This window comes from Chionomys nivalis, chromosome 3 (genome assembly GCF_950005125.1).
Source record: "Chionomys nivalis chromosome 3, mChiNiv1.1, whole genome shotgun sequence".
Lineage (NCBI taxonomy): Eukaryota > Metazoa > Chordata > Mammalia > Rodentia > Cricetidae > Chionomys > Chionomys nivalis.
In genome coordinates, this window is record NC_080088.1 from 82,589,819 (window position 1) to 82,616,528 (window position 26,710).

The 26,710-nt window shown below is 44.8% G+C and overlaps 1 protein-coding gene across 2 annotated transcripts in view; it reads right to left on the reverse strand.

Annotated features, from left to right (window-relative positions):
• Window positions 1-26,710, reverse strand: part of Fry (FRY microtubule binding protein) — a 404,412-nt gene that overhangs the window by 268,736 nt on the left and 108,966 nt on the right. The window contains exon 1 of one of the 2 annotated variants that reach the window (XM_057765236.1): window positions 1,761-1,775. The exons of the other annotated variant lie outside the window; for it this stretch is intronic. The gene's annotated coding sequence lies outside the window, so the exon portion shown is untranslated. Of the gene's footprint in view, window positions 1-1,760; window positions 1,776-26,710 lie in introns of those variants that run through there. 2 annotated transcript variants of the gene reach the window in all.

The following is a 26,710-nucleotide window of genomic DNA, read 5'->3' on the forward strand; positions in this document are numbered from 1 at the left end:
GTTACAAACACATGGCTGCTCTTACAGAGCTGGCTCCAGTTCCCAGCACCCACTGGGCCGCTCACAACCATCTGTCATTCCAGTTATAGGGTCTCTGATGCCCTCTTGTGGCTTCTGCTGGTACTAACGCATGTGGTACATAGACACACACTCAGAAACACACACCTATACATTAAACAAACGTTTTTAAAGATCCCAAGACTACTAAAAGGGAAACTTATCTTAGGTGAATATTCTATACACTGATTATTTTGTGGTGTATAATTTTAGACTTTAGGGTATACACTGGGAGGTTGCGGACATTCATGGGATTTTAAGAAGCTCAGGTGAGAACATGAAAGCTGGGTGTACAGTTAGACAAATTATTTGAACAAAAGCTACAGATAAAAACATTCTATTATGAAGAAAAGGATGATGCAAGACCACAAACATATTGGTTGAAATCATTTTTAATGCTGCTTTGACAGTCTTAGCAACCCTGACTATTTCTGAAGAAGTAGGAACTGTGCTGCTTTTGGAGGCAAATGTAACTTTAATTTTTCCTTTAACGGAAAACAAAGGATTGCACCGAGTTCAAGAAAGACAACCCCTTCTCATGGCTGGTCATGTGAAAAGCTCCTTGCATGTGGGTTGGCTGCACTGACGATGGACAGCATCCTGGTCCATTGTCTGCTTCTGAGGTGAAACTTGACTGTCCCTGTAGCTCCCAGGTGGAGCCATGCGGCAGGTTCCGTATAACTGGGCCACTCTGTCACTCTGTCATAGACTTTCACAATGTCCAGGTGACCAGCTTTGATTTACTGTGGTTTTAAGCTCAACTGTGCAACCCACATTCTCAGAGCAAAACGGGGTCTACAAGGGAATTTTGGCATACAGAAAAAAAAAAACCCAGAATGTTTTCATGTCGGGAAGCATATTTCCCCCCTGGCCTCTGATCTGAAAATAATTTATTTTATAAGATTTAGAATGTATCTTGCTGGGCAGTGGAGACACACACCTTTAATCCCAGAACTCAAGAGGCAGAGGCAGCTGGATCTCTGAGTTTGAGGCCAGCCAGATCTATAGAGTTCCAGGACAGCGAGGGTTACAAAGAGAAACCCTGTCTTGAAAAACTATACACACACAAACACACACACACATACACACACACACACACATATCTCAAGGGCTTTAACCTCAGCAGTTAAAGGCACCGGCTGCTATTACAGAGGACCAAGATTCAATTCCCAGCACCTACATCGTATCTCACAGCCATCTGTAACTCCAGTTCTAGAGGATCTGATACCTTCTTCTAGCCTCCGAGGGCATCGGGCACCTATATGGTACACAGACATACATGTAGGCAAAACACCCATAAATGATAAAGTAAGTTTAGGAGAAGGTATGTCAGAATGCTCCCAGCCACCAGGCTGAGGAGGGATGCCCGCACATGCCTCGGGGAAAAGCTTGCCAACTCTATGCCATCTCTGAGAGGAACCAGCAAGCGCCTGAGGAATGGCAGTGATGATGTACAACCCTTCCTTCTCCACAGGAAGCAGAACGCAGAGAACTGCCAGATAGCAAAACACAACATTTCAGTTCTTAAAACTAAAAGGAATTAATTCTTTGCCAGAATGTACCTTAGAAACTTCAAGGATAAAACAGGATTCGGGCTTTGGCAACACAGTAAGGAGCAAGCATAAGCTATGGTTATTTTAACAACGGCATCTGAGAGCGGTAGTTTGAGATGGTCATGACTACTACACTTCCCATGCACTTACCAGTGATGAACACAACGCCTTGAAAAACCCAGACGCCTTTGAAACAGGCTGTTGAAGAAAAGACACAAGGTTAACCTCAGTGATGGCCGTGAAGGGTCAGTGATTTGGCTGAAAAACACCACGCATCACCACGGTTTCTTTGCAAGATCTGGCTTGCGTGCTCATCAAATTCACATGGCCACTATAAAAATATTCTGAGTCTGATGTGGTCTAGACGAGCCCGACACACAACTGTCCAGACATTATCTGATTATAAATTATAAAAGGGACCATTGGCATCCTTCCACTACTTCAGGAATTTACCCTCTGGACAGAAAGGAAACTCACTAGCAAAGAAACAGGTCCCTGACAGACAGCAGGGGGCCAGGACAGGGCTGAGCACCACCACCCACCCACCCACCCACGCACATGCCTCCTCCCTTTCACAGACCCAGGCAAGGCCCAGGCCAGCCCACTGTTAACTCTCATCATCCATCTCCATTGGGTTTCTTTACTGCAGCAGCTGCTTGGGCAGATTTAAAACAAACAGCAAGCAAGTTGCTTTCCTGTTACTTCCTCATGTTTGAATTTCCTTTCTGAGAAAGGAAGAACTGCTGGAGGGTGGTGTTGGGTGTGTCTTGGTGACAGAGAGGCACACTGTTTGATCCCCAGCACCACGAACCACTAAACAAAGACCCCAGTAAGTTGCAGACTCCAGCTCCCAGGAGCAGTTCTAGTTTTTGTGGTTTGTTTTCCTTTTCCTTAGTTTGGCTAAGTTGGGGATTAAACCCAGGGCCGTGAAGATTCTCGGTACAAATTACTACCATGTGACAAACCCAGAAACAATTTCTAAGTCCAATGTTGTCATCAACCAAAGAGAGAAAAATGCCATTTTACCTACACTGTATTTTTGGTTTCTTAAAATATGGAAACATCCCATATTCACTTATTAAAGCATGAATAAATTATTAATAAGTTAATAAATCGAATTGTAGGGGCGAGGGTGGTGACTCACTCGGAAAGCTCTGGGTCACTCATCTCAGGTACCTGAGTTCAAACCCTGGGACTGACCGGGTGGAAAAAGTTAAGGACTCCTTCAGGAGGTCTCCCGACTGCCACCCTCAGGCTGTGACAGGTACCTTCATCGACAAATAAAAGAAGCAGAGTCTATACACCTCAGTGGTGCTGGGCTGGAGAGCCATACAGAGTTACTAAAGAACCATATAAAGACGTGCATTCCTTCCTATGCCAGCTCACTTCCCTGCCACAGAAAACAAGCAGACATTTAGAGATTTGTCTCTAAGTTCACATCCTTCACCCTTCAGGAGAGGGCTCCTGACAAGGGTTGTCTGTTGCAAGGCATCTGTATTCATTCTCTTAAGGCACCCTTTAGTCTCGCACCTCAAGTGTCCCGAAGTCCTCTGCCATGAGGCACCAGGCTCCCAGCTGTATCTATCGTCTGTTTGTTTCTCAGAGTGAAAACTGGTCCTAAACACAGGCCAGGATCTGAGAGCCACCTTTCAGTGCAGACTGTGCGAGGAACCACCCCCTGAACCCTGAAAACCACAGGATGTCAATGCCAGCAGCATTTGGGATTTGGCCTTGGCTCCTGTGACCTTCCCCGACTGGAGGGAGCCAAAGTCCACTATTAAGCCTGGAAGGGCAAAAATGCGCTTGGCTGTCCTAGCAGAAAATCCAGGCCCTGGGACGCAGGGGTGGGTGGTGGGGTGGGGAGGGTGGGCTGAGGAGGGCGCTGCAAGCCCATCTGCCCGGCTCCAAGGCAGTGAGGTCAGCAGGTTCCTGCGATGGCAGTCTCCACCTGTGGAGGAGGGCTGCCTGCCTCAAGCTCACTTCAGGTTCCCAAGTCTCTCGGGGAATGAGGGGAGAACCTTCTGGAATGAACAAACCAGGAGCCGCTCACCTCTTTATCAAGGCTGAGGGAGTGCATCCTCGCCACAGATGTATATAGTGACACCTAGTGGTGGCAATTAGTACGCGCAGAGAGGGATGCTTGACGCCATGTTCCCACCTAAAACCATCCAGCCTAAGGGAGGTGAATTCCAGAAGGTCCAGGCTCACTCTCAGTCCGTCCACCTTCTCTGAGATAGACATCATCCTTAAAGGGCTGACTGTCCACTGTGAGGCTTTTCACTTCCTCTTACATGTGATAACCATACTGTGATATGACTGCACGATAAAATGAGAGGGTCAGAAAAATCTCTTGGATTCTCTCACTTTTCATCTCAAGGGATGAGGAAGTAAGCAAACATCACAGAAGTGTCCTCCAAAGATGCTCCACCATGCACCCTCCAACCCCTGTGACATACCACTCCGGGGTGATGTTAGTCCTCAGAGGTGAACTTCAACCTGGGACTGTCCAGGTGGGCAGAATCTAATCACGTGAGCCTCCAAACACAGATGACATCCTCCCGCGCCCGGGAGAGACATGCAAAGTCCCAGGGGAGATCTGACATGCCTCTGTGATCTCACGGTGGAGGGTCCACGAGAAAAGTATGGAAATGCCTGTTAGGGACCAAACAGTACTTTCCCAATATAGTTTATATTGTAGGTGCAACCTCTGGAGTGGTGAAGGCTTGAGATGGGACCCATGAAAGGTTAACAGAATTAGCTGATGTCATGGGGGCGGGGCCCTGGTCTCAAAGAATTAGTTCCCGCATAGAGAAGAGCTACCTGCAATCTTCTCCGCCTTTCTCTCTGTGTTATGTGATTAGACAATGACAAAGTTACCATTCACCTTGATACTATAGTGGCACACTTCCCAAAGGTGAGAAAGTAAATTTCTACTGTTTAAGCCACCTAGCCTGGGGTACTTTGTTACCGCATCCAAAGTAAAGGCCAAGAATAGGAATTACCACTTTGAAGTACTGCCAGTACTCAGAATGAGCCAGGAAACAGATTCTTCTCATAGCCTCTGGGTAAGAAGACCTTGGTTCTGACCTTAAGCAAAGGGTCACACTTCCTGTGTCATAGAGAGATAAGTACACAGTGTTGCCAAGTAGGAGAAAAGCAGGGGGAGGAGGTTGGATTAGGACACACACACACACACACACACACACACACACACCATCTTTTCCTGTTGCTAAACTCAATTCTGCCTTTCCTAGTTATTCTGGCGCTCGCCCACTCACCCACCTTTTGCCCTCCCCTAGGTATTCATCTGGACTTCATTCAGTCTCCTCAATAGAGACCTGCCTTTTCCTCCAAACACAGGCAATTTCACCATGCTGTTTCTTCACACTGTAGAATACAGGATTTTGCACTCTAGAAAATGTTCCTAGCAAGGACATGCTCATTAGTCCAGGGTATTAGGACATTTTTTGTTTGTTTTTGATTTCTAGTTTTTCTTCTTCATACTATCTATTTTATATTTGGGGAATTTTATTCTAGCGTTTTGGGGTAAGATGCTCTTTTCTCTATGAAATGGCATTCAAGTCTAGAGCAGATGGCAGCACAAATGTCGCAAACCACTTGCATATCTGTTGCCATGTGATTTATACTCTTCTAATATCAGGATGGGGAATGTACTTATCTGCTAGAATCTGAGCTTGCCTGAGTGACTTGATGTGACCACAGGACACAAGCAAAGGCCAGGTAAGGATATAAAGGCGCTCTCTCTTGCTTCTGAGAACCTTGACCACTACATGCACAAGTCAGTTCGGTGACTCGAGAGTAGAGACCATGGAGACAGGCCTGCTGCCTTCAGCGCATATTGAGATCTAGGGATGTGAGGAACAGCTTACTGTCCAAGCTAAGGTCACGCACACGCACTCGCGCGATAGTCTGAGGTGTGCTACTGAGGAGAGATGGAGGATTACCAGTGAAAACTTGGACTCACAAGTCTGTCTGTATTTTTAGTTTAGAGCTCTGTTTCTCACCACTTAGTTCAAAAATCATCAGTCCCCAAATCTGATTTTGAGTGGATCTTGACTGAGAAGGTCTTCAGGTAGTGTTCCTTGTAGACAGATAAGCAAAACATCTCCAAGGGAACACAACTTTGTCCCTTGAGAAATTTCCAAGGAAAATAAGGAGTTGATGAAAGAAAAACAGTAGTTATCAAGTTAAACATGCAAGGAAATGGGAAATTATAAAGAGTAGCTTTTAGAGGCACCGGAGCAGTAAAGAGAACTCCCTGCCCTCACAGAGGACCTGAGTTCAGTTCCCAGCACTCATACGACAGCTCACAACCATCTGGAACTCCTGTTCAAGATCTGATGCCCTCTTCTGGCCTCTACAGGTACTGCACACATGTGGTGCACATACATACATACATGCAGTCAATTTGGTTTTTTCGAGACAGGGTTTCTCTGCATAGCCTTAGCTGTCCTGAAATTCACTCTGTAGACCAAACTGGCCTTGGGCTCACAGAGATCTGCCTATCTCTGATTTCTGAGTGGTAGAATTAAAGGCATGTACTACCTTTGCAAATAATTTGTAAAAATATAATATGCAGAAACAATAGAGAACAGAAATAGACTCACCCCCTCCCCCAAGGATATTCAATGATAGAATTATGAAATAGAGACTACAAAATAACCATATATAAAAGAAATGTTTTGAAATATATGATCCAAGCCAAAAATATTAGAAATATACAAATATATTAGAAAAAAGAGACAAATTTTAGATGTAAATGAAATCTAGTTTTTGAAATTAGAAGTAAACAGAAGGACTAAAAGACATATTTAAGAGAACACAAGGAAAGACTGAATGAGCTGAAAGATATTATCTGAAGAAATGACCCAGAATCCAGCCTAGAGAGACGAGGGAGATAGGCTTGCAATTAAGAGCCAAGGCAGCTGGAGTGGAAAATTCTGACACATCATTTAATTACAGTTCTGGGAGAGCAGGGATGGCATTTGACTTACTACTTGTGAATTCTCCCAACTGTGCCTATCAATTAAATTGAATTATAAGCAGAGGAAATCCATGCTGAGAAAGGAATGGAAAAAGAGACAGACAGATTCTCAGCATGTAGATGGATAAAGGCTTGCTGCTAAGAGAAGGACCAAAGAGACACAGTGTGTTGGAGGGGGTTTGGGAGACTTTTTGTTATCGTTTTCTTTTTGAATAAAGAATATTAATGACAGGAAGAGCTAAGAGCGAAGAGTTGGGCGGGGCAGATGACCTGAAGCCTACTGACTAGCACAGAAATCACAAAGATTTTAGACGTGCTTCGGGAATACGAGGGAGCAGAGAGATGTCTCAGTGTGGTCCCGTGAGGTCCAGAGCAGAGCAGCTGACAGACAGACATGCTCCCGAGGTTCATGTTTCTGTCTGGCTTGTAAACCCCTTCTCACCCTGACGTAGAACCTACAGCTCTGGAGACGGTCCACTCAAAGTCCAGGGGAGCCCACGAGCAGAAAGCCATCTGTCACTGGGTGAAGAAAGCATCCAAGTGCCACAGCACGCAGGCCCACACCTGCTGGAGCAGAGCTCACGTTTCCTTACATCTCTCAAACAGAAGACCGCTGTGGCCTGGGTGTCCTCATCCTCCTCCGTAGCGTGGGGGCAGTCTGGAGCTGAAGTGAGAAGAGACCACCTGGTCTCCTCCATTCCCCACCGAAAACTGCTATTCTGAGACAGTCCCAGTTACAGCGAGGGCTCAACAGGAGGGTGGAAACCTGCCTTCCGCCCAGGTTCACAGTGCGATGCCCCTTACAGCTTCGAGGACCATCCACCGGGAACATCTTTCGCCAGGGCTTTCCTTTTCCAATGGAATCAGCTTTCCTAAGCTTGTGTTTGTCCTCTGCAAAGCAACTTTTAATGGGGAAATAATAGTTGCCAGTAAGATCTTAAAAATAAAATGTCTCGGTTCAGTACTTTTGCAGAGGACCTGGGTTTGGTTCCCAGCACCCACATGGTGGCTCACAACTGTCTTTAACTTCAGTTGACAAGATCCTCTGACCTCTGTGGATACTACACATACATGGCACGCAGATATAAATGTGGGAAAAACACTCCTGTGTATAAAATAAACAAACCTTTAAAAGCAAATAAATTAATTGACTAAATAGAATTAAAGAACCTCAGTCATCACTTGAAATAGCCCAGAATGAAGTTGACGGAGGCTTGGCTCTACCAGGGGTGTAGGAAACCCTCCCTGCCATTCCCAGAGTAGCATATGGCAGCCATCTGGTCACTCCATCTCTGTGATGATGATGTCAGAGCTTCAAGATCACCAACCTCACAAGGTATACCTAACCGGAAATCATCTCATTTAGCTTTATGCTTGAAGCAAACAAGAGAGATACCAGAGAACACATGTTTGTAACTTAGCATAGGGGACAGAGTCTTACCGCAGATTTTTCTAGAAGGCAAAAACGACTATGATTTTTGTCTATGGGGCTAGAGCGCTTTGGTTGAACTGAACCAGGATTTCCTGTCTCAGCCTTCCCGGAGTCAGTGGCTCCAGTTCCCTCAGCTACAGTCAGTTACTCACAGTGGACGACTTAGGAGTTCATTGTGAATGAGAACCAGATAAAAGCGAATGCTTTGGTAGGTACACAAACTACCCACCTTGAAGGGAAAGGGCATAAATTTGCTAAAATCCACACATTCGTATGTCACATACTTTTACCTTGGGAACATGCATGTCTTTACTTCTTTTAGAAAGCGTGTAAGTTCAATAAAACCTCAGTGTTCAAAACTAATTGTTTTTGCAAATAAAAGAAGCAAGGAAAGGCGTTTTCATTTCAAAATTATTCTAAAATATCTTATGTAAGTTATATGCTTTCATTTAGTTAGTAGTGTGACAAAAATCTGCAGTGTCCTAAATACCTGTCATCTTAGGTTGTAGAGATTGTTTTCCCCCATTGGCTTGGTTTTGGAGTCATGGTCTCACTATGCAGACCAGGCTGGCCAGGAACTCACAGAGATTCACCTGCCTCTGCTGTGGTTGAAGGCATGCGTCACCACACCACAGGCTAGAGTGGCCACACCTGTGTCTAGTTTTAGGTTTCTGAAGAGTCACCAGAATTTCCGGTATCTGGCAGTGCTGTGTTGAAGTACACATAAAACATCACACACACACACACACACACACACACACACACACACACACCCATCTCCGCTAGTCCTAGAACAAAGCACGAATCAGATTCAAGGATTCCTCTCCAAACTATCAGATTTTATATCAGATTAATCTTCTAAAAAAGATATCCAGAAGATGCCTTGAGGTAATAAGAGGATTTCAAACCAAATTTCAGGATCTAGAGGACCACCCCACTCAGCACTGAGCTTTCTCGCGTCATTCATTCACCTGCAAAGGCCATGATTTCAATGTTCTGTACAGCTGAATGAATTGTTTTCATCATCCCTTCATCAGCTGGTGGACATCTAGGCAGTTTCCATGTCTAGCTATTTGTGAATAGAGCAGCCTCGGCATAGGTCTCTTTGGTAGAAAACAGAATCCTTTGGGTAAGTGGCCAAGGGTAGTATAGTAAGGAACCAAGGGTAGTATACCAGACCACACCTGTAAAACTCTAGCATGGCCCAGGAAGGGACTCCTGGGTCCCCACTCCCTATGTGAGTGCTATGGACAGACAGTTGATGGTTTCTAGGGGAGGAAGAGTCCGTTTTCTCTAGGGTTGTAGTTCCTGGTAGGTCTGCCACACTCTGCGAGGTCTTCCCACACCCAGGAGAACATGGGCAGCACAAATCAGAAGGATGGGTTGTTAAATTAAAAGACAGGAATAAATAAGAAGACATGGAGTTAAGGGTGCAGGAAGGTGGGGATGGGTCTGGAAAGGGTCAGGGGGGAGTGAGGGAAGAACATGATCAAAATGCACTGTGTGAAATATTCCAAGATCTAATGAAGATACTTAGAAAAGGGGGGCTGGAGAGATGGCTCAGTGGTTAAGAGCATTGCCTGCTCTTCAAAGGTCCTGAGTTCAATTCCCGGCAACTACATGGTGGCTCACAACCATCAGTAATGAGGTCTGGTGCCCTCTTCTGGCCTGCAGACATATACATAGACCGAATATTGTATGCATAATAAATAAATATTTTTTTAAAAAAGATACTTAGAAAAGGAATGAGGGCGTGCTATGTGGTATACTGGCCAGTTTTTATGGTGACTTGACACTAGCTAGGGCCACCTGGGAAGCAGGACTCTTAATCAAGGAAATGCTTCCACTGGATTGGCCTGTCAACAAATCTGTGGGATATTTTCTTGATTAGTAATTAAGTGAGAGGGCCTAGCCTACCGTGGGTGGCGCCATCCCCGCGTAGGTGGCCCCGAGGTGAAGCAGGCTGAGCAAGCCATGTGGAGCAAGGCGGAAAGCAGCACCCCTTCATGGCCTCTGCATCAGCTCCTGCCTCCAGGTTCCAGACCTGATTTCCCTCAGTGATGGACTATGATATAGACTATGACCTGGAAGTGTAAGTTGAAATAAACCCTTTCCTCCTCAAGTTGTGGATGGTCATTCTGTTTCATAACAGAAATAGAAACCCCAAGACACTCAGAAAACTCACAAGCTATAATACTAATGCTAATACTAATACTAATAACGACAATGATGATGATGACAGGATCTGCTAAAAAACAAAACTTCAAAATCTTGATGTCATATATTCTTCTTATTCCTTGAAAAACAAATTAGAAACCCTACAAAATGACAAGAAATTTAAAAAAATGTCAGGTCTCCCAGACAGGAGCGCAGACTTGGTCTTTCTGTGTCCGTGGCGGCTCTGGTGTCCCCTCTGCCCGTGCTTTCTGTTATTCCCTTTCTTCTGGGTAAGGTTACCTTTCCAGTACATTCTCTGATTGTCTGATCTACTTTATTTCTAACCCAGAATGCCGTTCTGCCCCAGGCAGTCCTGCTTTTCCCTCACGCCATCAGCCCCCATTGATCTCCACACATCTGAGCAATGTGGAGGTCACCAAGAAAAGGAACGTATCTTGTCCTCATTCATCTAGGGACTCTGTGTGGAGCTGGGACTTGGCCGAGGCCAGCCAGTCGGCCCATGCTAGATCTAAGTTTCAAAGTCACATCTTTTTGTTTCTATCACACATGCTCTGCATCCACCATGCATCTAACGAGGGGAAGTGCCTACCACGTGGTAAGCCCTGAGCTACGCTTCTCTGTCTCCTGTCTGCTGGGTTTTAAGAAACCAAGTCCTATGGTCTTGAAGCTACGGATGAAAGAGGCAGAAACCGGTGACTTTCACTGGGGATTTCCAGCAAAAAGTCCCCTGGACTAGGGCCGCACAAACTTGGCCAAACACATGGTCCTCGTCCATCAGCTTCCTCCTGACTTCTATTTGTGGCCACGACGGATGTTTGCTTTCACCTGATTCTACTGTGTGTTGTGGTGTGGGTCTGGTTGGTGAATTGGTGGATGGGGCGTTTTCCCTAAGAAGCCTAACTTAGCTAACAGAGGTCAACTAAAGGACTCTGTCATCAGTAGTCTTTTCTCCTGCACACAGTGGGTATCTCTGGAAACGAGACACAGTGCTGAGTGTCCTGGTGCCTGAGCCTTTTATTATTAAACTGTTCATATGGATGTCATTCAGCGGTCCTTCTGAGAAGCTAAGAAAAAGTCACTTGCCCAAATTTCCAGTCAGGACTGCAGAGATGACTCAGTGTGTAACAGCACCGGCTGTTCTTGCAGAGGGTCTGGGTTTGACTCCCAGACCCTATGGGGCAACTCACAACCATCTGTAACTCCAGTGTGAGGATTCTCCACCCTCTTCTGGCTTCCACGGGCATTGCACACACTCAGTGCCTAGACATGTATGTACATGAACATTCATATACACAAAGCCCCACACAAATGCTTTCATGAGAGTATCATCAGAGAACCCTAAATGTCTCAGAGGTACAGGTAATCGGCTGGATCTATCAATTCACAGGGAGTAGCCATGGACTATCTTGGCTATCATGCTACATTGTCTTTTCTTTTTTAGTGTAGATACAGTAAGAGGTAGATGCGTACCTACCCTTTAAACATTAAAGATGCTGACTTCCAGTACAGCTGGGATATAAAGGTCTAGACAAGTCTAAGGTGGAAACTAGGTTCTGCCTTGCCGGGCTGTGAGGAGGGTTAGCACACCTGGTGCACAGGAGGAGGCTGAGAAGAGTGTAATTCTTGCATAGATACGTCAGTGCTCCATTTACAGGACAAGATTAGATCATTCATTTGCATCTTACCTTCTCATCAATATGTTTGCTAGATCCTGTCTGGGAGCCAGGCACTATCTTAAATAGTTTTTTTTTTTGGGGGGGGGGTGCGGTGGTGATGATGAGACAGGGTCTCTCTGCGTAGCCCTTGACTGTCTTGAAACTCACTACGTAGATCAGGCTGAGCTCGAACTCAGAAATCTACCTACCTCTGGCTCCAGAGTGCTGGGATTAAAGGTGTGGACCACTGAGCTTGACTTATGTGTTGTTGAGAGCAAACAAATTAGATATTTCTTCTCCTTGAAGCACCCACTACCCAGCAAGGCAGACAGGGAAGTAGCCAGCAGGTTTAAATCAACGTCTGCATAGCTGCTGGGATGTGTTGTGAAAGGGACCCAGTGCAGCCTGGGTGGCAACATACCTTTCCCGAAGGCCTCACTCCCATGCAGAGCCCTAGAGGAGACTTGACATTAGTTCAGACAAGGAGGGCAGTGGAGCAGCGAGGGAGCAGGTCTATTCTAGCCAGATGGCCCAGCCCAGAGGTGAAGGAAGGTACCTGAATGGCTCAGATGGTTAAAACAAAAACAAAAATTTAAAAAAAACCCTTTTTGTGTTGCTTTGGGTACCTGCTGAGAGTTCAGAAGCCCGGATTGCTGGGCTGAGCCTGACCCATGTTGTCTGAGAGACAGGGCTTCCCCAGGCAATGTGATGACCTGTGTCTACACATCCATGCATCAGCTCTCACAGAGGCAGCTCTCTGTTGCTCCTGAGTCAGGACTCTGGGATACGATGTCACACATAGATGAGACCAAGTCACAGCTGTGTTTCTCCAGCTGTTAGCACTCCCTTCCCCCAGATATTTCTCCGTACCTAAGACTGCATTGTAACAAGGATTCCACCCGTGTTTCATCAGGCTCTGTGACCAAAAAAATGTGGATGCTGGTTCTGTGTGGGAGGTGACATTTTGTTGACATGTGAAGCAACTTGGTGAGATAAAGCAGGCAATACGAGACAAATCACAGCATTGGGGACGGAGGGGCTACAGGCTGCTACTCAATGCTTCATAGCTTTTGTTCCTCTCAAAAGGAGTTACAAACCTAATATGATCCATGAAATGCCAAACGGTAAAAAAGTCCTGTTACTGGTGGCACAGATTGTGGGGTGTAATTAGAGAAAGGGGCCCAGGGCCCATCTGTATTAAGCACTCACATCCACCCTTGTTAGACGCCTGGGCCTTTCTCACCATTTAGATTTTACATTTTATAAACCAATGCCTCTCAGATAGGAGCTCTCGACATACCACCTTCTGAAGCCTGGTGCATATATCCTGATGGCTAGTTGTCAGGGGTGAAGCAAAGTATCCTGATCACTTCTGAAACACTGTGAGAAGAGATTGTAAAATGATTTCTCATTCACTGCAAACAAATGCATTAGGATGGGTTCAGCTAGATCCATCTTGGACAGAAGACAGCAGTCACGCAGACACACTCATCCATCCTGTCATCCAGGTGGCACCACTGGAATATCTCAGCCGGTGGAAACATGATTGCATGCAAAGGGCAGGGCCTTAAGTGGGGAGGAGAGGGGGTGCTGAAGCCCCCCTTTCAATTTTCCTTTCATAATCTCCGCACTTAACGTTTAAAATATCGCCACAAATGCACACGCCCTGATAATGTGGCTGGAATCTGTCAATTGGGAGCTGTTTGGAGATTCTCACAGAATGTTTAAAAGGACTCAGAGTTGCTAATGAGCATTGGCTCAAGAGGCCGAAATCACACTTATTGTGCTGCAGATTTACTGAGCAACTGGAGTCCACCGGTGTGCTGAAAGTGGCCTGCTACCTGGCTCAATTTAACAAGGATGCTATGGGAACCCGACAGTGACTTTAGATGCCTGAAACAGTTTGTTTTGGAAAGACACACATAAATGCCAACAGCTTCTGAGACAGAATCTGCCCAACGTCTATTATTTCCGTATACAAAGAACAGAAGGTGAGGGCCTCCCAGACAGCCTTGTGTTCCCCCCAGTCTATCTCAGCAGCGCCCCCATCCCTGTCGGCTGCAGAGCTGCAGTCTAGACAGCCTAGCATGAGGTGGGGGACTGAAGAAAAGGCAGTGCAGGTTAGCTCCCACATAAGTCTGAAGGCTGCTGCAGTTACAGGCAGGCGCTGAGGGCTGTGAGAGTCGCAGAGAGGCTGCCCCTGTTAGCACTGAGAGCAGAAGTCATGGGGAGAGGAATACAGTTGATCTGTGGCCCTGAGGAGAGGAGGTAAGACGCAGAGGGAAATGAATGCTTTTAAAATTCCCTCCAAACACCAGGCATTGAGGAAAAACTCTACACATAGTCCCATAGGAGATACTCTCAAAGAAAATGTCTGAGAGCACCCAACAGCTTCACGAAGGGGCGGCTTTGCATGGCCTTCGCCGGCACACAGTCAGCCAGCAGAGACTGGGAAAGGAGGCCTGTCTTCCATCCCTCCTTCCCGTGTATTTATTTGGTTGTTTATTGTGGTACTGGGTGTTGTACCCAGGAGGTCACACATGGTAGGCAAATGCTTTCCCACTGAGCTGAACTCTCTCCATAGTGTGTTCCTCTATAGAGTCTCTCTAAGATGCCCCGGCTGGCATTGAATCTGTAATCTTCCTGCCTCAGCCTCCTCAGTAGCTGAGAGTATAGGCAAGCATTACCAGGCCCTAGCACCCACAAATGAACCCAAGACAAACCGATAAAAATGGTGAGCCCATTCCCAGAGGCAGAACGGTTGTCTAGAGACCAACCTCAAATACTGGGCTTAGATTTGGCAAAGGCTTTAAAACACTGTCTTAAATGTGTTCAACAGGGCTCTCAAGATGGCCAAGAAGGTGAAGGCATTTGCCACCAAGCCTGAAAATCTGAATTCAGTCCTGGAAGCCACATGGTAGAAGAAGAGAACCAACTCCCACAAGTTGTCCTCTGACCCTTTACGTGTATCTCAAGACACATGTGCCTTGCCACGCCCGAAACAAAATAAACATTAAAAAAAGCAATTTAATAAGCTCAGCAGGCTAAAAAAGAACAAAGACAAGTAAGTAAAAACAAGAAAATGGTTATATCAACAAAGAGAAATAGATAATTAAAATGAAACCAGTCAGAAATTACGGAACACAATAACCGAATAAAATTTTTTTTACTACAGGGTTCAACAGCACATTGACACATAAGAAAGACTCAGACAGAGTCATTTGGTATTTATTTATTGACACATACGAAAGACTGACTCCACAAACTCAGACACAGTCACTTGGTATTTATTGAGTCTACTGCACCAGAACAAAAAACACTATAAAAGAAAAGTGAATTGAATCTAAGAGGCTTATAGAGTCTTATTAAGGGGACTAACATATGTCACAAGAAAAACTTCCTAACATTGAGGAGAAACACAGAAAGACAAATAAAAGGAATCCCAACAACCCCAGTCCACTAAACACACACACATACAAGAAAGCTAACATTGACCAGAGAAGAAGCTTAAAGTGAATAAGTAGCTGTTGAGTGCTCAGTCCTAAATGAGACATTTATCTCATCCCTCCAGGACCCAGGGAACATCACAGAAGAGGGAATGGAAAAAATGGAAGAGGAAGAGTCAGGGCTCTCAGACATGACGCAGCTGTTACACTCATAAACTGGAGCTATTCTGGTGACTCGCATCAGACCCAAGCAGGACTAGATCCATTCCCATTCCTTCATGGACAGAAGAGGGAGACCCAAGGCTCCACCCCTGGCTGGGGATTTATAGGCAGTTAATGACTGCTGGGCGTGAGGTGCATTTTCTTCAATGGTGCAGTCACTGGGAAGCTGCACATGTTCCTGTAAATAACCTCTCACCCATGTGCATGTAAGCAACCCTACTCAAACTCAGTGGGTCACCAAAAGAAAAAATTAATCAATTATTAAATAAAATAAAGACATGACACTAGAAAGGGGACTGGCTGGGAAGAGGAAGATAATCATAGGGGGTGAGGGAGATGAGAGTAATGGGGGTTATGAGAAAGATATACCATGCCCTTGTATGAGACTGACAAAACATCAGAAAATAAAAGAAAGTATGAGTTATTCCAGAATTAACAAAAACCAAGGAACGTATCCCAAAGCATGTCATAGGAAAGGATAAACAAGATGATGTCAGAGGATAAGTCAAACCCACATGAAAATGGAAATATCTTCAATAAAGATAAATGTATGGGCTGAGTGGTGGTGGTACACACCTTTAATCCCAGCACTTGGGAGGCAGAGGCAGGCAAACCTCTGTGAGTTCGAGGCCAGCCTGGTCTACAAGAGCTAGTTCCAGGACATGCTCCAAAGCTACAGAGAAACCCTGTCTCGAAAACCCGAGGGGGGGGGTATGGACAAACTCAATTCTGTATTACCATTTTGCTTATAATTTCACTATTCTATGATTTAAAAATAAAGGCATTATTGTTACTATAGACCTGTGTCCTCTGCAAGAGCAGCAAGTGCTCTTAATTGCTGAGCCAGCCCTCCAGCCTCATCGATATCACAATCTGAGCAGAGCAGAGACGAGAAGACCACGCCTTTTCGTGTGAATGCGCAGCCAGTTTTAAGTAGGTGATTATAACCTGCAGTGGAAACAGTGCATATACAAAAAGGAGCAAGGAGGGAACCCCCAACTTGTCACTACAACAAAGCAACTAAGCAGGTAGGAAAGGAGGTGGGGGAAACCATAAAAAAGAACGAGATGGCAATAGAAAGCCTTTCCCACTGGCAATTGCTTTACATGTAAATGGCTAAAGTTCCCCATTCAAGAGACACCGATTGAGCTATTGAATTTTAAAAACTGACAGAATGCACCTGTATCCTAGAATAAAGGAAATCATTACAGATGGAAGAACACACAGGTTGAAAGTGAAAGAATGGACAAAGATAGTTTGTGCAAATAGTTCCTAAGAGAGGAGGGGGAAACTACATAAAAACAGGCTTTAATTTGAAAAAAAAAAATAAATAAACCAATATGGTAGAATGGTAAAAGGTCCATTTCACCTAGAAAATGTAACCATGATAAATACATATGCTCCAGTCATTCATAGGAGGCAAGCTATTGAAATGAGGGAGAAACAGAAGGTTCTAGATATAGTAACAGGAGATGTCAGTACTTCTGGGCAAGGTCTAGGCTACGGCTAGACACGTAGTAGACACTCATAAAGCATTTGCAGAATGAATACGTGAATGCTCTAGTGTGCATTTATGAATCCTGATCATGGGAAGAAAAGTACAAGCCAACCATAACCAAAAAAGTTACAAATATTATTAACAGGAAACGAAGACTGAGCTAGGCAAGGTGTCTCTGTCAATGACAGTCAGGAGAAACAGACGTTTTCAAAGGTGTCCAATGGGATGACCAAGGCACACTTCACTTTACAATTGCAATGTGTGATTCACAGGCTCCTTGTAGATCCATGCACTGCTCTACAGCATCAATAAATTAAACGTGAGGCTGACCCAGGTACCAACCACCGCAATGGGAAATACAGTGCTGGGGTAATGCAGATGACTGAGCTGAAGGTGGAGTGAAAGTCATGCTTTCAGTGTTCCTGGGGGAAAATGAGCTGAGGTTCGCTTTGCCGCATGAAAGACAAAGTGGCTACGAGGAAAAATGATGCTAATGCTGGCCTGTGCCATTGGATCTTTCCAGTTCACCTGAGTCACCCTTGGAAACCTCAGCATGCACAAACAAATGTTCATAACACTGGGATGCTAAGCTAGAGAAGACAGGCTAGTAAGGCGAGATTCCGACAGTCTTTGCAAGGGGCCTTGGTGAGGTCACTTTTGGCAGATAAACCTGGGTGCCTAGAAGAGGCTGCCGACGTGGGGGAGGGAGGTGGCAGATTGAATCCTTCCGTGGACTCATCAGCATCAGTAACAACAAGCATCATATTGCAAAAGATGGTAAAAGTGGCAGGCTCCAAACATGATCAGACACCAAGAATATGAAAAAAAAATCAAAAAACAAGAGAGAGCATGGGAGTGGGATTGAGAGTGGATGGGTGAAGGATTTCCCACAGGGAAAATCCAAAGCACCAGCCTGAAGCAGTGTCTTTACACGAGGAACCTCTCAAGCCCGGGGCTCAGCACCACAGAAAACCACAGCAAACCTTTATGCTTCTATGTATTTAGCTCCTTTCTTGTTCTTCGGCAAACAGAAAGATACGATTTCACTTTACTGATAACAAAACCAAAGGACAGAGTTCATGTGATTAGGAAATCTTGTCTCCCAGATGTGAGAGATTTTATTTTTTTCTGTTAATTTAAAGCCTTGTTGATTTTTTCATACTGTCACATATTTTGTTACATTTATTTTAAATTTCATATATATATATATTTATATGCTTTATTTATTCCTGCCCTTCCACATCTCCCACTTTCCCCCTCTCTTTCAAAATCATAACCTCTTTTTCTTTAATCGTTATTGTTACACACACATATATGAATAAATGCATAAATATAACTGGTTTGGTCCATTTGGTGTTGCTCATATGTATATGGTTTTAGAGCTGACCCACTTGGGATTGGATAAGCAATTGGGGGCTCATTGCAGGAGAGGACAAATTCTGCTGTTCTCAGCAGTCATTAACTGCCCATAGCTCACAATCTAGGACTGGGGACTCCATCTATGGTGTCATGTTAACCAGTAGCATCAACACTCAGGTTTTGTGTAGGCTCTTGTTGGTGTAAATGCACATGAGTAACTAATTAAGTTACTCTCTGTATATACTTTGGAATTTCCATAGACTGCCACAACTTCTGTCTTCCATATGATGACTCCTGGGTAAATTCCCCTTAAAGACATGAGTCCGATAGCAAATTAAACAGTAGGAGCACAGTTTGCATTCATCCGAAAAGTTTATTCTAAATGAACCTACTCCTTCATTCTGAATCCAGAAATACAGATATTACAACTGGGGATGGACAATAAGCTAGGGAGCTGTGGGGAGTCTGGAGGGTTGGTTCAAAGATGAGCTTACTGATTTTCAGAGCGCTACAGGGAACTACTCCCAGTCACACTGTTAACTATGGAACTCGGATGACAAAGCTCAGGCCCTAGAGTCACTTCCGAAAATGTGGCTCACTTTGTAGGCACATCTCTGAAAAGAAACAGGTTTAAAAAATATTTTTTAGATATTTTTATGTCTATGCGTGTTTTGCCTATATGCATGCCTGTGAAGCATGTGGAGAGAGGGTGAAGTCACGAGAGGGTGTGCGATCCCTTGGAGCTGGAATTATGGATGGTTGTGGGCTACCATGCAGGTGCTGGGAATCGAACTTGGGTCTTCTGGGTACCTAGGTAAAGAATCTGTCACATACCGGTTGCAGTGTTCTTAGACACCTAGGCATCTCTCCAACTCAAGATTTTTTTTAAAAAAGACAGAAAAAAAGACCACTGTTTAATATTGCTAATTACATATATTCTCATCACCCGGAGCAGATCCCAGACATACAGAAAATGGTGTCACCTCACTTGGACTTAAAAATGGCACCACACCTCAAATGATTAATATACAAATACAGATCTGACTATGGACATGAGAAGTCAGGAAGGCTAGCTTTGCCAAGAATAGGTGTGGGATGAAGTGTTATTAAATATTTAACAGCACTGATGTACAATAGGTGTGCTTGTGCCAAACGCATAAAGTCCTTGCCCCAAGGAGCTGTGTCAGCTACAAGGCTGGTTCATCTGGAAATGCTCGCTATGGTCCTTCATTAGGTAAACAGTCCATCCCAGACCTCAACAGGCTATCGTATCCCTAAGTTTTCTTAGCACTAAGACGTCACACCAAATCATTTGTATAAGCATTTTGTATACTTGTGTCCTTATTAATCATTTCCAAAGTTTCCCTTTTTCTTGTCTCGCCCATTGTTCAGCATCCTTCTTTCTGCGCTCTTCTATGACTGAGTACACAGCACCATCCCGCAGCCACGGCATCCCTGATGACGCCAGGGAAGAGGAAGTACGTGGGAAATGTTTGAGTTTGTAATTCTGCATAAGAAACTGCCAGATGATTTGGGGCAGCGTTGTATGTAGGAGCCAGATAAAGCAGGAAGGAACATGCGCCCAAAAACATTAGGTAATTTGATTTGACGCGTGGTAAGCTGATACCAGCTATATCCAGGGTGCAGCAGGAGCAGACATGGAAAACATGATGCTGCCCTTGACAGAAAAATATTTTACATTTATCACTTACATAAATCTGCACAGGGCTTGAAGAGCCAATAAAAGCTGCTGTTAAGCAAGCGGCGGGCGACAACAGCCCAGATGACAAGGGGTTTGGAGAAGGGAAATTATTATAAGAAAAACAAATGCAAAATTAGTCATTAACAGCTCTGTGAACATTATCAATAAATGGATCATCATAGAAGGCCATAACTGGTCAAATGCAGAGGACTATTGATTGTGGGGCGCCCCCCCCAGCTGATACTTTCATAACACAACCCCTACACCTCAGCCATAACGGAAGAGGGGGCGGAGCGACTGTAAGAGCCGGAGGACAGGACAGCCTGCTGGGAGATAATGTCTTCTAGTTATGACAGAGAAGCCACACCCACAAGATCGCAACAATATGGCCACATAATCCGCATAAGGGAAACACTGGTAGACATGAAATCTGGCAAGGCCCTCCTCCTAAATGGAGAATTACAGGTACATAATGGCTGCTGACATGGGGAGAGTCATTCTTCTTTAGGGAAGAGTCCTGATGGGCTATAGTCCCCAAAGGTCAGTCCTAAGCGTATGTATATACCAGGGAAATTAAGTAAGCTCAATAGGCTTGTGTGGGTGTATGTATATATAATTGTATAACAATAATAATTATAGAAGAAGTCACTGATTCAAGAGAGAATGAGGAGGTGGGTCATGGAAGGAGTTGGAGGAGAGGGAGGGATGAATGAAAATGATATAAACATAGTGCTTTTATAAAATTCTCAAAAAACTAAAAATTAAATTTAAAAAGGAAAAACATTCATACATTCATCCACTCATTGATTGATTGATATTCATTCATTCATTCATTCATTCATTCATGTGATGTGTGGATTCTGTCTTCAAAGGCTTGGAGCACCCCTGGAAAACGGTGATACCAACTGGATATCTTTAGAGCCTGATGTGCAGAGGGGCGGGGGGAGAGGGTTAAGGACGGTTTGAGCAAAACATGATGCTTGAGACTGGCCTTGAACACGAATCAGAGGAGAACAAGGACCAGTGAAGAAGGACGCCTTTGTGAAGACCACAGGACATCAGGGAAGGAGCAGCTAGACCACCACTGAGAGAAGGGGTTAGGATAGAAACCCTTCCACTAAGCACGGGCCCACCTGGCAAGGCTCAGAGGGACTTAAAAGCCAGGGGATTTAAGCGTGAGAGAGGTACAATCCAAAAAAATCAAAAAACAAACAAACAAGCAACAACAACAACAACAAAAAGTGCCGACAGCTCACCCTTCCAGGATATCATCTACCAGAGGCAGAGAACTGCTTGACCCTGAAGGCAGGGGACGAGGGAGGAGCTTCTTAGAAAGGTTCAGACTTGTGACTGGCTCTTGTTTCCATCACACTTTACTTTAGAGGGAAGAACTTAAGGCAATGCTTCTCAACCTTGGGTCTTGACCACTTTGGGGGATGCAATGACCCTATCACGGGGGCCGTCTAAGACCATCGGAAAACACAGGTATTTACATTACGATTCATAACATCAACAAAATTATTGTGGGTGGTCACCACAACATGAGGAACTGTTTAAAAGGGTCACAGCATTAGGAAGGTTGGAAACCCCTAGCTCTAAGGCATGGGAACAAACTGCTGGCTTCTATTAACACCTGGGTAGAAAAAAGATAGAGTTTGATACAGCTGTTGGGGGGAGGGTGGCATCTGCATTTCCTGAGCACACTGTGAGAAACCTGCACAGATGTCTGGAGATTGAATAATAACTCTCAAAACAGCTAAAGGACTGGAGAGATGGCTCCGATGTTAAGAGCGTGTACTGCTCCTCCAGAGGACCACAGCAGGCAACTCACACCCACCTGGAACTCTAGGTTCAAGGGACCCTCCGGCCTCTGTGAACATCAGCTGTCACGTGCACATACCACCCCCCAAATAAACATAATTAAAAATAATAGAAAATACTTTTTTAAATGTTAATATTAAGGTAGGGAGACAATATAAGCATAAATTAAAAATAAAAATTGTTAGAAAGAATATGTGTGTGTGTATATATATATATATATATCTTTACATAGTAGAGTTAGTATATTCTTAAAAACTTGAGTTACTACTCAGCAGTTAAAAGCACTGACTGCTCTTCCAGGGGACCCAGGTTCAATTCCCAGAACCCACATGGCAGCTCACAAGTGTCTGTAACTCCAGTTCCAGGGAATCTGACACCTTCTACCAAAAGCACATAAAATAAAGTTAAATAAATATTTTTTTTTACAAAAAACCTTGAGTCACTTCTAAAATAAAATATACTATTTATACAAGATTTGCAAGTGCATAACATAAGTAGCAATATACTTAATAACTCTCTAATCAGTTTCTTATTCTCTGTGATTAAATTTTCTTTCATTCGGGTTATAGACATAGATCAAGCTGGATGAAAAACACCACACTGCCTATACTAATCCTCGTATCTCACAAACCACTCTGAATGCTAAACACACGAAGAAATCCAGTAGCTCGGGATGCTCCACTCGTCTCTGAGACTGTCCACGGCTGTGGGTGGCAGGGAGGCCAAGAGCGAGACTCACTGGCTTCTCCCAGAACAAACTTAGCCTTTAATATGCTCCATCCAGCTCAAAGCATCACTGAGCCTGCCCAGGTGAAATCAGGTGTCCTTACAAAGAAAGACAAATCCTCCTGAGGCAGGCGGATCCTGAGACTTAGCCCTCAGTAAGGCAGTGTGGGGGCAGCCTTACCAACTGGGCCTCTCACATGGCCCATGATCCCTTCAAGGAGGTCTGGGTAGCGGAGTGACTGACTAGCTGGTTCTCCAGTCACGAGGCCATTCCGGGGTTTTGCTGACAGTTTGTCTGCTGCATGTAAATCACATTGTACAGGAAAATCCTCCCCAGACTACACTTTCTCTAGAAAGACCCACTCTACCAGAACCAAACTGTAACTATTAAAAAAAAGAAAGATATATGAAGCTCCATTTGTATCATCAGTACACAGGACTAAGTATATATTCACATATATAAATATAATATGTATGTATGTATGTATGTATGTATGTATGTATGTATTAATTATTTCTCACCAGCTGCAGGTCGCTGGTTCTCATGGCCTCTCAGGATGACCACAGGCTTAAAGGAAGTAATCTCAGCTGGACTTGAATTTTGATGAGCCCTTTGATTGGTTTGGGAGATCAAGGACAGGTCTGAGAATAAAGAAACAAAAGCACACACATCCAGGCACCAGAAAGAGCAGAACTGCCCAACAGAAGCTGAAAGTGACACTCTGAGCACGCAGTAGAGGAGACAGAGAGACTATTGTGACCCACAGAGGTGGCAGCTTACTGACACAGCAAGCCCCAGGAAATCTCCAACAGGAAGGTGACTGACGACAAGGCTTTTCAAAAGCAGGGACATCTCGCCGGCCACAGTGACACATGCTTGCAATCCCAGTATTAAGGAGGCTGAGACAGGAGGACCAAGAGTTTAAGGCCATCCTTGGCTACATAGTAAGACTCCAACTCCAAATAAAACCAGAAAAAACAAGAGGGTGTGGTGGTGCATACCTTTTATTCTAGCACCCAGGAGGCAGAGGTAGTAGGGTCTCTATAAGTTCAAGGCCAGCCAGGCCTACAGAGAGAGTCCCAAACTAGCTAGGGCTATATAGTAGAACTTTATCTAAACAAAACAGCAACAAACTCAATAAGCAAACAAACAAGCAAGCAATCAGTATTACTATTACATAAAAGTTGCTTTTAGCTGGGCAGTGGTGGCTCATGACTTTAATCCCAGCACTCGGGAGGCAGATGTAGGCAGAACTCTGTGAGTTTGAGACCAGCCTGGTCTACAGAGTGAGTTCTAGGACAATGAGGTCTACAAAGAGAAATCCTGTCTTGAAAAACAAAACAAAAGTTGCTTTTACTGAGTATATTAACCCTAGATTTGACTCTCCCCAGACAGCCAGGAAATCTGCATACATTCACTTTTATGGTTGAGTTTTGTTCACAGAAATCAAGGAAGGAGCTTGAATTTCACATCTAACTTCACGGAAGAAAGATAGTGAGGCTGGACAGGGAACTCTGAAGTTCCTCATCCCCCTCCCTATACTCCCCGGGCTCCCTGCAGGGGCTCTACCCCCCCATACTGCCTCTCTCTTCTTGTCCCACCCAGCTTGCATCCAGAACCCTTCTTCCTTCTGTCCCCTTTCCTCTTTGGGCACATATCACCATCCAGCTCAGTCTGTCTGGCGCTGGGGGCAAATCCTCAGGGCAAGTAGGCAGGCGAGACCTCCTTTGTCTCACTGGCCCGCCTGCACCAACCAAGGTAGGCGCTTTGTTTACAAACTACCCAACCTGCACGGAGATCTGATCTCGGCACCAGGAGAGACAGCAGTGCGGTGAGTTTGTGACCAGCGGCGGCGGAAGCAGCCCTGGACAGGGAACTCTGAAGTTCCTCATCCCCCTCCCTATACTCCCCGGGCTCCCTGCAGGGGCTCTACCCCCCCATACTGCCTCTCTCTTCTTGCCCCACCCAGCTTGCATCCAGAACCCTTCTTCCTTCTGTCCCCTTTCCTCTTTGGGCACATAACACCATCCAGCTCAGTCTGTCTGGCGCTGGGGGCAAATCCTCAGGGCAAGTAGGCAGGCGAGACCTCCTTTGTCTCACTGGCCCGCCTGCACCAACCAAGGTAGGCGCTTTGTTTACGAACTACCCAACCTGCATGGAGATCTGATCTCGGCACCAGGAGAGACAGCAGTGCGGTGAGTTTGTGACCAGCGGCGGCGGAAGCAGCCCTGGACAGGGAACTCTGAAGTTCCTCATCCCCCTCCCTATACTCCCCGGGCTCCCTGCAGGGGCTCTACCCCCCCATACTGCCTCTCTCTTCTTGTCCCACCCAGCTTGCATCCAGAACCCTTCTTCCTTCTGTCCCCTTTCCTCTTTGGGCACATAACACCATCCAGCTCAGTCTGTCTGGCGCTGGGGGCAAATCCTCAGGGCAAGTAGGCAGGCGAGACTTCCTTTGTTTCACTGGCCTGCCTGCAACAAGCAAGGAGAGACATCACTAGAACACCAGGAGAGCTAGCACTGCAGAGAGCCATCACTGGGAAGGTACATCAGTAGGCAAGGAGACCTGATCCGGTAAAAGAAGATCCAGAGGGGAGCATTCGGAGAAAGAGATGGGCAGGCGCCAATGCAAGAATTCACCTAACAATCTGAAAAACTATATGAAACCACCAGAACCCAGCGACCTCCCAACAGGTGGACATGAACACCTTAATCATGAAGAAGTAGATAAAATTGACTTTATGAAAGTGATTGACGCCCTTAAACAACATGTAAAAAATGCCCTTATAGAAATGGATGAGAAGTATAACAGAAAGTTTGAAGAATTGAGTAAATCAGTGAATGATACCCTAGGAAACCAAGGAAAAACAATCAAACAGATAATGGAAACAGTTCAAGACTTAAAAACTGAAATGGAGGCAAAGAAGAAAACACAAACAGAAGGCCAGCTGGACAGGGAAAATCTAGGTAAACGAATAGAGACTACAGAAGCAAGCATAACCAACAGAATACAAGAGATAGAAGAAAGAATCTCAGATTCTGAAGATACCATAGAGAAAATAAACACGCTGATCAAAGAAAACAGCAAGGCCAACAAATTCTCATCACAAAACATTCAGGAAATATGGGACACAATAAAAAGACCAAACCTAAGAATAATAGGAATAGAAGAAGGAGAAGAAGCACAGCTCAACGGTCCAGAAAATATATTTAATAAAATTATAGAAGAAAACTTTCCCAACCTAAAGAAAGATATACCTATGAAGGTTCAAGAAGCATACAGAACACCGAATAGGCTGGATCAAAAAAAAAAACATCCTCTCGCCATATAATAATCAAAACACAAAGCATACAGAATAAAGAAAGAATACTAAGAGCAGCAAAGGAAAAAGGCCAAGCTACTTATAAAGGTAAACCTATCAGACTTACACCTGACTTCTCTATGGAAACCATGAAAGCCAGAAGGTCCTGGATAGATGTACTGCAGAAACTAAGAGACCATGGATGCAAGCCCAGACTACTATACCCAGCCAAGCTTTCGTTCACTATAAATGGAGAAAACAAAATTTTCCAGGATAAAAACAAATTTAAACAATATGTAGCCACAAATCCAGCCTTACAGAAAGTAATAGAAGGAAAATCACTAACCAAGGAGTCCAACAATGACCACAATATCTCAGACAACTAGAGACCCTTCACCAGCGCAACACAAAGAAGGGGAACACACAAAATTTACAACTTAAAAAATGACCGGAGTTAACAACCACTGGTCATTAATATCACTTAATGTCAATGGACTCAACTCTCCTATAAAAAGGCACAGACTAAGAGATTGGATACGAAAACAGGATCCAACATTCTGCTGTTTACAAGAAACACACCTCAACCACAAAGACAGGCACCTACTCAGAGTAAAGGGTTGGGATAAGGCTTATCAAGTAAATGGACCTAAGAAACAAGCAGGGGTGGCCATACTAATTTCTAACAAAGTTGACTTCAAACTTAAATCAATCAGGAGAGATGGAGAGGGACATTTTCTACTCATAACAGGAACA